At 48.8% G+C, this 14,107-nt stretch overlaps 2 protein-coding genes across 2 annotated transcripts in view; both read left to right on the top strand.

The window, feature by feature from the left end:
* Nucleotides 1-14,107, top strand: part of LOC127058429 (myb/SANT-like DNA-binding domain-containing protein 2) — a 606,575-nt gene that overhangs the window by 463,982 nt on the left and 128,486 nt on the right. The window lies entirely within an intron of this gene.
* The window catches only part of HCN4 (hyperpolarization activated cyclic nucleotide gated potassium channel 4), a 172,957-nt gene that overhangs the window by 126,148 nt on the left and 32,702 nt on the right, over nt 1-14,107 (top strand). The window lies entirely within an intron of this gene.

The following is a 14,107-nucleotide window of genomic DNA, read 5'->3' on the forward strand; positions in this document are numbered from 1 at the left end:
AGTTCGGGGTGTGGGAGGGTGTTCAGTGTGCAGGAAGGGGCTCAGGGCAAGGGGTTGGGGTACAGGAGGAGTGTGGGGTGTACAAGGGGGCTCAGAGCAGGGGGTTGGGCTGCAGGAGGGGTGCGGAGTGTGGCAGGGGGCTCAGGGAAGGGGGTTGTGGAGCGAGGTGCAGGAGGGATTCGGGGTGTGGGCTCAGGCATGCAGGAGTGAAATCAGGAAAACCATATCACACTTGGAGCTGCAACTAGCAAGAGATGTTAAGAGTAACAAGGAGGTTTTCTTCAGGTATGTTAGCAATAAGAAGAAAGTCAAGGAAAGCATGGGCCCCTTACTGAAGGAGAGAGGCAACCTAGTGACAGAGGATGTGGAAAAAGCTAATGTACTGAATGCTTTTTTTGCCTCTGTCTTCACAAGCAAGGTCAGCTCCCAGATTGCTGCACTGGGCAGCACAGTATGGGGAGAATGTGACCAGCCCTCTGTGGAGAAACAAGTGGTTCAAGACTATTTAGAAAAACTGGATGAGCACAAGTCCATGGGGCTGGGTGTGCTGCATCTGAGGGTGCTAAAGGGGTTGGCGGATGTGATTGCAGAGCCATTGGCCATTAACTTTGAAAACTCATGGCAATCGGGGGAGCTCCTGTAAAAAAGCTTATGTAGTTCCCATCTTTAAAAAGGGAAGAAGGAAGATCCGGGGAACTACAGCCAGTTAGCCTCACCTCAGTCCCTGGAAAAATCATGGAGCAGGTCCTCAAGGAATCAATTCTGAAGCATTTAGAGGAGAGGAAAGTGATCAGAAACAGCATGGATTCACCAAGGGCAAGTCATGCCTGACTAACCTAATTGCCTTCTATGAGGCGATAACTGGGCAGGGCCACCCAGAGGATTCAGGGGGCCTGGGGCAAAGCAATTTTGGTGGCTCATCCTATAAAAAAAAGTGGCAATACTATAGAATACTATATTCTCATGGAGGCCTGGGGCAAATTGCCTCACTTCCCCCTCCCCACCCCGGGCAGCCCTGTAACTGGGTCTGTGGATGAGGGGAAAGTGGATGTGTTATTCCTTTACTTTAGCAAAGCTTTTGATATGGTCTCCCACAGTATTATTGCCAGCAAGTATGGGCTGGATGAATGGACTATAAGGTGGATAGAAAGCTGGCTAGATTGTTGGGCTTAACAGGTAGTGATCAACGGCTCCATGTCTAGTTGGCAGCCGGTTTCAAGCGGAGTGCCCCAAGGGTCGGTCCTGAGGCCTATTTTGTTCAATATCTTTATTAATGATCTGGAGGATGGCATGGACTGCACTCTCAGTAAGTTTGCAGATGACACTAAACTGGGAGAAGTGGTGGATACGCTGGAGGGTAGGAATAGGATACAGGGGGACCTAGACAACTTAGAGAATTGGGCCAAAAGAAACCTGATGAGGTTCAACAAGGACAATGCAGAGTTCTGCACTTAGGACGGAAGAATCCCGTGCACTGTTACAGACTAAGGGCCGAATGGCTAGGAAGCAGTTCTGCAGAAAAGGACCTAGGGGTTACAGTGGATGAGAAGCTGGATATGTGTCAACAGTGTGCCCTTGTTGCCAAGAAGGGTAATGGCATTTGGGGCTGTATAAGTAGAGGCATTGCCAGCAGATCGAGGGATGTGATCATTCCCCTCTATTCGGCATTGGTGAGGCCTCATCTGGAGTAGTGTGTCCAGTTTTGGGCCCCACGCTACAAGAAGGATGTGGAAAAATTGAAAAGAGTCCAGTGGAAGGAAAAAAAATGATTAGGGGGCTGGAGCACGTGACTTATGAGGAGAGGCTGAGGGAATTGGGATTGTTTAGTGTGCAGAAGAGAAGAATGAGGGGGGATTTGATAGCTGCTTTCAACTACCTGAAAGGGGGTTCCAAAGAGGATGGATCTAGACTGTTCACAGTGGTACCAGATGACAGAACAAGGAATAATGGTCTCAAGTTGCAGGGGCAGGGGGTTAGGTTGGATATTAGGAAAAACTTTTGCACTAGGAGCACTAGAATGGGTTACCTAGGGAGGTGGTGGAATCTCCTTCCTTAGAGGTTTTCAAGGTCAGGCTTGACAAAGCCCTGGCTGGTATGATTTAGATGGGAATTGGTCCTGCTTTGAGCAGGTGATTGAACTAGATGACCTCCTGAGGTCCCTTCCAACCCTGATATTCTATGATTGTATGAATAGTGCTTTAGAAAGGAGCTCCCAGATGCCCAGTCTGGGGCAATAACCCTTTATATCAGCCAGCTCAAGGAGATCCCCAGCATGCAACCGGTGCTGAGGTCTGGGTGCATCAATCTTATTCGGTAGTTTTCAAACATGGGTACGTATACCCCTGGGGGTATACAGTAGTCTTTTTGAGGGGTACATCAACTCATCTAGGTATTTGCCTAGTTTTACAACAGGCTACATAAAAAGCACTAGCAAAGTCAGTACAAACTAAAATTTCGTCCAGAAAATGACTTGTTTGTACTGCTCTATATACTGTATGCTGAAATGTAAGCACAATATTTATAATCCAATTGATTTATTTCATAATTATATGGTAAAAATGAGAAAGTAGATTTTTCAGTAACAGTGTGCTGTGACACTTTTGTATTTTTAGATCTGATTTTGTAAGCAAGTAGTTTTTAAGTGAGACGAAGCTTGGGTTGGGGGTACACAAGACAAATCAGACTCCTGAAAGGGGTACAGTAGTCTGGAAAGGTTGAGAGCCACTGATCTTATTGACTTTAGTGTATATGTGGGTGCACCTGAGCCTGTGGGAGGGTGAGTGTACATGTGAAACACTGTGCATGTGCGTGCATGCAGGGGTGGGATGGTGGGAGTTAACTGCATGTGCAGCACATACCTAGCCAACATGTACAAATCACTGTGGGCCAGACTAATCCATGGCACAACTCCAGTCTTGCCAATGGAATTACACCAGGGATGAACTGGCCGATTGCAGGAAAAGGCTAAGATTTTGATATCCGTTATTTTTGTGAGTGAATCTCTGCCGAGGGTGCATGTTTTGGTCCCATAGCCACGTGCAGCAACAATCTGGCCTGAGAAGAGCATTTGTGTGTGTATGTCTGCACATGTTCACAGTGAGGAGAAAGCTCTTGTCATTAGCAGTTCAGTATATCCCATGTATGGGGAGAAGGGAAGGTTCAAACTTCATTATCGGTTTTCAAATTCAGTTCTGCACATGCATGAGGAGAGCCGAGCCTCCCTGCTGAGCAGTGACCCCAGCGGGAACAGGAGGTGTCTGCTCCGTGAGCGCTGATTGGAATTGCACAGCCTCTTTGTTCCCCACCCCCACCCCTCCATTGTCCTTTCCTCCTGCTCACTGCTGCAAAAGGAGCATTGTTTTCTCCATTGTTTTCTCCCAGCCTCTCCAGACCCGCTGGCAATGAATGAATGTCCTACCCAGGGCGAACTGAGTGCGCAGGCTGGGATGGTTGAAGAGCTGTGTCCCAAGGGAAATCCCAGCCCCAGGGCTTAAGGATATGGCCTGGCAACCAGTGGCTAAAGGGTCCTATACAGCTGTGCGGGATGCTGCCCAACTGTAACCCACTCTTGCCCCAACCAGCCTGCTTGAATGTGCTGTTCTGATCACAGGCTGTGTTGAAGGGCAGGTATGGAGGGCCCAAGGGCTTCCCCAGAGATAGCAGCAGATGCGATGATCCAGTGGCTCCAGAAGTTTATTTCCATCCTGTGGGATCTTTGTTCAAATCCGGCCACCCTTGTGGATGCCTCCCCTGTCAGATCTGATCTTGCATCTGTCTTAGGGCCACCTCCACACAGCCACCCTCTGTGCTTAACTCGTGCCAGATCAGAGCCCCAGCTCCATTGGGCTTGGCAGCTCATGGCCCCAGCCCCTCTGGGCTTGTCAGCTCATGGCCCTGGCACCTCCGGGCTTGCTGCATCAGTTATTAATGTAAAAAAATTGCTTGGGCCCTAGCACCTCTTTCATTACAAATTGAGCACTGGACACCCTTATCAGTGCAGGTGGGTCTTAGGACCTGCACCCACAATCTCCCTCTCTTTCTAGCTGCACTTGCCCTCACCCTCCCCACTCCCTCAGTCTCCCCTGCAATAGAGATGTCAGCTCAATAAGGGCTCAGTCGTATTTGGCTCTGGATGGGTGTCCCCTCCATTGCAGCTCCCTGATCTCTTTATGTTCAAAGGGGCCATAACGCCTGCCAGGATTGGGCTCTAGCTTTACATCAGACCTCACAGACTCTGTTCTGTGAAGATTTTTTGACCAAACCTGGAGTTCCTCTGAGCTGTGCTCCTGATTCAGGCTGGGATCAGGCCTGTTGGATCCATCTGTCATGGTGCTTGGATCAGGGGTCTGTCCCCAGCCTGGAGACAAAATCATGCAAATGAGTTCTTCGAATGGCTTTTCCTCCCCTCACACATGTTGATGCATAGGGATGTTTTGTCTGGCACCGCAACACACCGTCCTTGCTGGGGCACACCTCCTGGGGGAGCACCCGTAAAAGCAGGCAAGCCCTGCACTGCACCTCCACTGTTATGCACCCAGATCAACCCCTAAGGGTATGTCCATACTGCATTGAGAAGGGAGCCTCTCAGGCCAGGTTGATAGCAGGCTTGCGCTAGAGCGCTATAAATAGCTGTATGGACACTGCGGCTCAGGCTCACATGCCAAGGGGTGAGGGTGGACTTGAGAGTCTGAGCTCCAGCCAAAGCTGCAATGCCAAAGCAACATCTACCTGGCTGTTTTCAGTGCACTAGCCTGAGCCCCACGAACACAAGTGTGTCAGCCTAGGCTGGGAGGCTCACTGCCAGGTGTAGGGTGACTGTACCTTTAGGGTGTGTCTACATAGCAAAAGTCCCTCCTCCACTTAAAACAGCCGTGCAGACACCTTGGCTGGAGCTGGAGCTGGAGCTTGGCACTGAAGCCCATATACATGTTTATTGTTAGCGCCATAGTGCAAACCCAAGTCTGCAGACCCGGGCTCCGAGACTCAGTGCCATGGGGTTTTGTTTGCTGTATAGACACCGAGTGAAACCTGGCACAACTCCTATTGACTTCAGTGGGGCCAGAATTTCACCTCCTGAGCATATAGACTGCCTTGTGTGTGTTAAAGGTAACCATTCCCCCACCACAGGGGACGCCCCTATCATTTGCAATCTGGCAGCAGAGAGCAGCTGTTTCCATTTCATCAATCTGGTAATTGACCCCTCCCCATCACACGATGGGATTTTCTGAAACACATCCTCACCTGAATGGGGACTGATTAACAGCATAGTGCGGCAGTAGGGGTGGCTCATGGTCATGGCTGGACTGTGCTTGGACCCTGCATGGAGAGTGGAAAAACGTATACTGAATTTTCAACCCATTTCTCGGGGGAGGGGTTGTAATAGAACATGAAGGAAGGACCCTAATTCTGCTTACACCCGTGTTAATCAGGAGTAACTCCACTGGAGTCACTGCCGTTGAGTCACTGTAGGATCAGGCCCAGATTGTTCTCAATATTTCAGTGTGATATATGGCTCCTGAAAACCCTCCTGCTGCAGTATAAAAATAGAGCCAGGGCTGAACAGTAAAAATATGATCCCAATCTGAACCCCAGTGTTTAGAGGAGCTGAGAACCAGGATATTTGGTGAAGAGTATTTGCAAAATGTGGCTTTGGAACCAAATGCAGCCATCAAATGCTCCAAAAGTTGAGGAGTTGATAGATCTGGGGAGTAGGTTTAGTCCTATCTTTGATAAGAAATCAAAGTTGCATTACTACAGCATCCCAGAATCACCTGGGCATTGCTATGGAAAGGATATACAGAGCAGACTAAGGCCCTACCTATGCAAACACTACCACACCTGCTTCACTTTACACACCTAAATAGTCCTGGGAAAGTCAATGGGAGTCCTTGTCTGTGTGTGAAGCTAAGCATGTGTGGAAGTATTGGCAGGATCAGTGTCTAATGTGACAGATTGCACTGATCTTGATCCAAGCGAAAGGTGAGGACTGGAGAAGAGAGGAGTGAGTGGGGAAGGCCAGGAATGGGAGGAGAGTAGTTCTTCCTATGTGCAGAAACCTTCCTTGCTGATTCCCTGAGAAATGTGTCCAGGTCTATGATATTATAGCTGTTACATGGAGCCATAACAAGAAGCAATGGGGTAAAATGGGTTTAAAAGTGTTCAGCACCCAAGAGCTTTGAGTGAGCTGTGCAGAGAAGGAGGAATAGACAGAAAACTAGAGTGACCCACCCTGGAGAAAAAGATTCCTGATTAGATTCTTCCCTTCTAATACACTATTGTTGCCTTCCAGGGCTTGCTGGGAAAAGCAAACTTGAAGAAGATGAATTGAGATTTAAATCCCCCCAATTTTCTTCAGAGAGATTCAAATAATCCCTAAATGAGTCTTTTTGGGTTGAACTTGGGGGTGTCACTAATCTCTGCATATGTCACTGAGCTCTGGGCAAATTCAAGAGCACAAGCGAGGGAACTGAGCAGATGACTGCAGGAGAGAGGCTGGGCAAAATGGACCTGGACATAGCGTTCACTTACAACTCACACTTCAGTCAAAAGAGTGTCTCTCTCTAACAGATCCTCTCTGAAGAGTTCTCTGCCCACAATTCCTGCAGTGCATTTTCATTTTTGGAGCAGCCTCTGCATTTGTGGGTTCTGTCTTGGACCAGAACTGTAGGTGTTTAAATGCTACGTGAAACGTTGTGCATGTGTTAGTCAGGAGCCTGTTGATGGCAGGACATACCAGGAAGCTTGAGCTCTCCTGTGCAGTTTTCAGGTAAAGTTCAGATAAGGATAAACATTTTGGGGTGCAGAATGGACCCACTGAGCCTTTGGCAAGGTGGGGCAGTGAGTCTTTAATGCTCTGTTGAATCTGTTGAGAGATGCTGGTTGGGCAGGAGCAGGGAGGGAGAGCTGTGGTTTGAGTCACATAGGGACGTGGCTGGTGGGATGGCTCTGGAGACACAGGTCATGGAGTGCCTGGTCTGTAGACAAGGCCGGCTTTAGGCCTATTCCACCAATTCCCCCGAATTGGGCCCCGCGCCTAAGAGGGCCCCGCGCGCAGTGAGAATCCCTTCCCTGGTTAGAGGAGCCTTTTTAATTTTTATTCACCTGGCAGCACTCTGGGTCTTTGGTGGCACTTTGGTGTGGGTTCTTTGCTCACTCTGGGTCTTCAGTGGTGAGTCCTTCGCTTGCTCTGGGTCTTCGGCAGCGGGTCCTTCAGTGCCACCGAGGACCTGGAGCGAGTGAAGAACCCGTCGCCAAAGTGCCACCGAAGACTCGGAGCACTTCCAGTGTGTCCAATCCTCACATGTTTTTTTACATGTTTTTTTTTAAAGTCATCCCTGCTGGGGGCCCGTCAAAACTGTTCAAATTGGGCCCCGCACTTCCTAAAGCCAGCTGTGTCTGTAGAGATCAAAGGCAATTGAACCGCAACTTAGATGACACTGAGATGAGGCAATTGTAGGAACATGGAGTTCAGTCTAATTAGCAGAGTTTACCCTGTGAGCAAACAACCCAGGTGTTTCTGGCATTTAGCTTTTCCAGTGAGTTCAAGGGAGCAAGATCAGGCCCTCTTTAATTTTCAGCATCGAACTGAGCAGGGTATAGTTCCTCTCTGACTCAGCACTGAATAGCAGTGGGGACTGAGTACTAGCCAGTGGCACAACAAGAATACTCACCTTCCTGGCAGCAGTTTCTATCTGTGGCTGCAGCAGGTAATCTCAGCATTGCTAACCCGAATCTCTTAGAGGATCAGCTGCTGTGGGGGCTCCAAGGAAAGATGTAGCCAGAGGAGAAAGATCTGGAACCCTGTCATTCCTAGGACTGCCTCAGAAATGCACTGGGAGTCTGAGGACCCATCTTTCCATCTTTAAATTCATGGTCTGATAGCTCGGAGGATCTCAGACATACAAGCACATGCCAGCAGAAAGCTGTGATTTGCATAGCAATGGTATAATGCATATGTCCCTAGCTCTGGGAGGTAGGGAAATGTTTAAATTCACATAATTCTGATTACCATTTTACTTTTAATCCCACTTCAATACCAGCATGATTTTTAACTATCTCAGCAATTGCTAGACTAGACAATTCATGCATTTGCGCATCTGAAAGCAGCTTGGAACCCTGAGTTTCAAATACTATAAAGCAACAACCTCCTACTACTCATGTCAGACCTGAAGAGGGTGGGGAAAGCAAGAAGGTAATTTGAACTACATTATTTTATGCTGTGTTATCTCTTAACCTGCTTTACTTAGAAACTCTTTGGTAAGGCCAGTAAATGCTTGCCAATCCTGGGCTTGGACCAGCAATCAGAAATAAAGGAGCTTAACTCTTGTGCATGCATTTTATTTCTATTAGTCTTCAGTGCGGGCTGCAGCAGGATAGCAGGATGTGATATGTATGCAGAGTGCCCTCTGTACTGCATTCTCATTAATGGGAGACAACAATCAGTCACTCTCCTCCCAGCAGCTCCTCCTCACATTGGGAGGATCCAGCCTGCTTTCTTTGAATGTTAGTGGATAGGGGTGGCTCCAGGCCCCAGCACGCCAAGCGCATGCTTGGGGCGGCAAGCTGCGGGGGGCACTCTGCTGGCACCGCGAGGGCAGCAGGCAGGCTGCCTTCCGCAGCTTGCCTGCGGAGGGTCCGCTGGTCCCGCGGCTTCAGTGGACCTCCCGCAGGCATGCCTGCAGAGGGTCCGCCGAAGCCGCGGGACCAGCGGACCCTCCGCAGGCAAACCGCCGGAGTCGGCCTGCCTGCTGTGCTTGGGGCGACAAAATCCCTAGAGCCGCCCCTGTTAGTGGATAACTCTCTGCTCCCCAAACTGTGTGCTCTCTGGTTCGTATTTTCTTCTGCCATTTTATACCATATGTAACTGGATAGATGGTCATTCCTTGGGTGCAGCAAATGCTTTGTTTCCCTGGGGCTGAGCAACTGTCATAAATTTTGTGGCTTTGGTGTCTTCAGCTAGCACTTGGGCGGCAATTACTGTTCAATGCGGGAGGTTCTCCAACTAGATGAGGGCTTGGTCTCAGCTGGGAGCCACGGAGCTAGAACAGTGCTCCTCATTAGAGTGGCCAAGTGCCTGGTTTTTGACCAGAAAGTCTGATCAAAAAGAGGACCTGACAGTATCCAGTCAGATCTACTGACCGGACACTCAATGTTCGGTTACTGAGGGCAGGAGAGGTGCTGGATCATCACCTGCACCAGCCCCTATTCAGCTGGGACTACTTCGTACTTGTGTCGGGTGGCTGCAGCTCCCAGCCCTGGCTCCGCAGGTGAGTCTTTCCTCACCTGGGCAGGGTAGGGAAGGGAAAACAGCAAGCGACGTGGGGGAGGGGAGAAGAGGAGTGAATGAGGCGGGGCCTCGGGGGAAGAAACAGGGCAGGGGTAGTGCTTTATGGGGAACAGGTGAGGTGGGGTGGTTCCAACACTCCTGCTGAAGTGTCTGGTTTTTAAATATTACCAAGTTGGCAACCTTAGCTCCTCTGCAAGTAGGATCAGCAGTCTGCTGTGGCAGAAGGTCACGGGGACATCCCCACGTATTTGCTTCTGATTTACTCCCACCTGTGCTGCAGAGAAATGCTCCCCCACAGCCAGTTAGGAATAAGTAGCCACCAAAGAAGCCACTAGACTGCTCCTCTAGGCAGCTAAGAGAAGGTGCTGTAGAGCAGCGCTGACTACAGCATTCTGTCATCTCCCTGCCTCTGTGTCTGCAGCGTTCCCATGTCCTTGCTGAGCAGAGTCTTAGGTCTGGATTTGTCATCTGCCAGGGTGAGCCATGGGACTTTCTAGAGTTGCATAGGGATGAATGACACACTTAGGAGAGCCCTGGGTATAGACATGCAGCTGCCCACTGCCTTGAGTGCCACATGGCCACACAGCTGCCATCCCAGATGTCCCTTCCCCACTGCTCCCCATCTGATGTGCCATAGAAATCATTGCACAGCTGCCCCATAACCTTGCAGTGGTGTCTGTCCATGTTAAACTGACAAAGTCCTTTCTTATATCCATAAGTCTTCTCTTTTATAGCCATGAGACAATTGGAGTATGTAGGAGGCCCACAAGACACTGTGCAACTCAAAGCTTTCCTGGCTTAGCATGGGGTCCAGGGCATTGTAAATCAGGTGGAAAGGTTTTGCCAGAGCTGGTGGTTTCAGCGAAGACAATGCTATGAATATTGGGTTTCTTTGATGCAACAGTATTCCTGGTACCCATGATGTGAGAGGAAGGATGGTCTCATTTAAGGTACTGGATTGGGACTGAAGAGAACTGAATTCATTTCTGGGCTCTGCCACATATTTCCTGTGTGATCTTCCGCATGTCACTTAATCTCTTTGCATCTGTGAAATGGGGAGAATAATACTGTCCTTTTTCCCGCTTTTTGTGTTATCTATTTAGAATGTAAACTCCTTAGGGTGAGCCCTGTCTTTCACTTCATGTTTGTATACCCTCTTGCACAATTCCCCACATCCTTTCTTGGCCCACTCTTGCACCCTTGAGGGAGTGTTGTTTATTCGTGGTTCCGGTTCCATTGAAGGCCTGTTTCTCTCCCGGCGCTGCTGTCATAAACAGATAGCTAAGCGTTAATGTTCTTTTACCTGTAAAGGGGTAACACCAGTAACCTGAAACACCTGACCAGAGGACCAATCAGGAAACAAGACTTTTTCAAATCTGGGTGGAGGGAAGTTTTGGGTGTGAGTTCTTTGTTCTTTGTCTTGTGTCTGTGCCCTCTCGGCTCTGAGAGTGATTTCTCTATCTCCAGCTTTCTAATCTTCTGTTTCCAAGTTGTAAGTACAAAGACAGACAATAGGGTTATATTGTTTTTTTGTATTTACATGTGTGTAGTTGCTGGAGTGTTTTGAATTGTATTCTTTTTGGATAAGGCTGTTTATTCACTTTTTTTTCTTAAGCAATTGACCCTGTATATTTTCACCTTATACAGAGACTATTTTTAATGTCTTTTTCTTTCTTTTTATAAAGCTTTCTTTTTAAGACCTGTTGGAGTTTTTCTTTAGTGGGGACTCCAGGGAATTGAGTCTGCAGCAGCACCAGGGAATTGGTGGGAGGAAGAAGTCAGGGGGAAAATCTCTTTGTGTTAGATTTACTAAGCCTGACTTTGCATACCCTCTGGGTGAGGGGGGAAGAGAGATTAGCTCTCTCGGTACTTGTGTTTCCAGGACTGGAAACAGGGAGGGTGGAGTCCCTCTGTTTAGATTCACGGAGCTTGCTTCTGTATATCTCTCCAGGAACCCAGGGAGGGAACACCTGGAGGGGAGGAGGGGGAAGGGAAATGGTTTATTCCCCTTTGTTGTGAGACTCAAGGAATCTGAGTCTGGGGGTCCCCCAGGGAAGGTTTTGGGGAGACCACAGTGAGCTAGGCACTGTATAAATCCCTGGCTGGTGGCAGCGTTATCAGGTCCAAGCTGGTAACTAAGCTTGGAGGTTTTCATGCTAACACCCATATTTTGGACGCTAAGGTCCAGATCTGGGAAAAAATGTTATGACAGCTGCCCATGTCCTATCAAATGAGCCCTTGCATCCCCATTAAGTGATGCTGTGGAAATACAAATCCACAGGCAAAATTATAGCCAAATTAGACTGGCGGGTATCTGCAGTGCAATAGGACTGTGGAAAAGGCCAACACAAATTTGGTCTCTGGTGGCCACGCATCACGAAGTAGGGAAAGTGAGGGATGAGTTCGTAACTGCTGAACAGAAGAGGGTGGTGGAGGGGTTGTTATGTGAGTGGAAAATGGGGACAAACTGTTTTGCAGCTTTTGCTAAATAGCTTAGCTAATGTCTGGCTGTATCTATCTGTCTGGTCTAGTTAGTCTGTACGCCCTTCAGGACAGGGCCTGTGTTCTACTGTTTGTACAGTGGGGCTGTAATCCTGGCTGGGGCTGTTAGATGCTAAAGGAATGCACATAAGTAGTAAAGAGGGTAATGGACTCTCCTGGGCCATTTGATTCCATTGGAGCTATGCGGATTTACACCAGCACAGGGGCTGGAATATCGCATTCCTGTCTGGGCACCTCATAACTAGAAGGACTTTGGCAAACTAGAGGGAGTTCAGAAAAAGACAGAACTAATCAGGGGACTGGAGTAACTGATTTCAATGGGAAGATTCAAACCTCTAACTATTCACAGCTTGGTGAAGAGGTGCCTAGGAAATGGAATGAGATAACGCAGAGTGGTTCAAAATGGCTTAACTAGGATGAATGGAAAGAAAGTAAGGAAGAGAAAACCAGGCTGAATAACAGGCTGAATAGCAGGCTGTGCGCTTGGTTCAGTTGTGATCTAATGGATCTAACACTGGACTAGGTCTCAGGAGACCTGGCTTCTGTTCGTGGCTCTGCTGCTGACCTGCTGGGTGACCTTGAGCACGTCACTTTACCTCTCTGTGGCTTAGTTTCTCTTCCAGCCCTTTGTCTGTCTTGACTGTTTAGATTGTGAGCTTTTTGGGGCAGAGGATGTACTGAGTTTTTGTACAGCGCCTAGCACAATGGGATCCTGATCTTGGTTGGAGTCTGCAGATGCCCCTGTAATACATGTTGTTGTTATTTATTACTGATTTGTGTTACCATAGCATCTAGGAACCCCGGTCATGGCCCAGACCCTGTTGTGCAAATGCAGAACAAACAGTCCCTGCTCCAAATTGCTTTCAATCCAAGTATAAGACAAGAGAGAACAGCTAAGGAGTACCAGGAAATAGTGAAACGATACTGGTCAGCATAATTGTGGAATCGTTTCCCAAGCTCTAATGTTTAAACTGTGCAAAATTCTGTTACATGTGTAATAGGAAACAGGCCTGCCCTGGGAGGGAGAAGGGCTAGCTGACCTTGCCTGTGGAGAAATGTAGTGATTCTGTGATATCGAGGACCAGGGAGAAGGAGAGTGAGCCTGGGACAGATATAAATGCCCACGGATGTGTGAAGAGGACAAAGTTAGTACACTAGCCTTCTGCCTCTGGAGATCTGGGTTCTAGTTCTGTACAGGCCATTCAGAAGTGAAACAGTGTTTGGTCTCATTCCAATTCAAAAGCCAGCACTAAATTCACAGCAGCTGGCACCCTGGAGGTGCAATGGTGGAGCTGTGTGAGGGGCTCAGGACTGGCAATGCAGAGGCTGTTGCCATGGGAGGACTTGGGTGCATTGAGTTTTCTGTAGGAAGCTGGCATGATGCCTATTGGTAATTGTGCTCTGCCACTGCTAGACAGACCTGTTAGTTTCTTCTCAGGATGGGACTAGCACTGAGATAGCAGGGGTGCTCCAGGTCAGAGCTGAGCTGTATTGACAGAACCAGGAGTGAGTGCATGCAGGACTGCAATGCAGGGGTAGAGATGGGATTGGTGGGCGCTGCACATCAGGACTGAAGAGTATTGGCCAAGCTGTGTGTTTGCCCATTACTGGACCAGTAGGGAATGCAAACCGTGATGGCTCGCAGAGCTGTGTGGAATGCAGGGCTATAAGTCCCTTGCTTTCCTGAATGCTGGCGGCTGCCAGAACTCAAAATCATTATTCCAAAGCCTAGAAGAGCTGAGAGTGGAAAGTCTCAAGTCAGTTCTGACCTACTCCGCCATTAATAGACGAGGTGATGGGCTGCCCTTAAACGTGATGTGCATGACAGCCTAACAGTACTCCAAGCAAACCTTCCCCAAATGCCTCCCCTGGCCCATTATTTTCATCAACTGCTCAGTCTAAGGCCATTGCTGATCTAACCAAATGGGGCAAAAGGTCATTCCCAAGTGACCAGCATGGGCCTTCCATGCTCATTCCTAGTGAGGGCCCATCCAGGTGAAGGTAACTGCAGATAGGCAGGAGGTGGGGTGTGTGAGAGCAAAGGAAGCTCAGCCATGTACCTGTTCTGAGGACACATAAAGGGGACTTTGGTCTCCTGGGTGGTCACTGATATGCCTAGGGTTCTGGGTATTAGCCTTGCAGGAATGGGAGCATTTGCTCTTCAGTCAGGTGAACTCTTGGCACTGAGCTGTTAGCTCTCATTTGGCAGGAGCTGAGTAACCCCACGTGGGTTGCCCCTGAACTGAAAATGAAAATGAACAGTTTAAGCCTGAGAACACAGAGCAGAAGAGGTTGGGTCCAGTCCAGTTGGGCAGGAGA

The sequence above is a fragment of the Gopherus flavomarginatus genome, chromosome 9 (assembly GCF_025201925.1).
Source record: "Gopherus flavomarginatus isolate rGopFla2 chromosome 9, rGopFla2.mat.asm, whole genome shotgun sequence".
In the NCBI taxonomy this organism is placed as follows: Eukaryota; Metazoa; Chordata; order Testudines; family Testudinidae; genus Gopherus; species Gopherus flavomarginatus.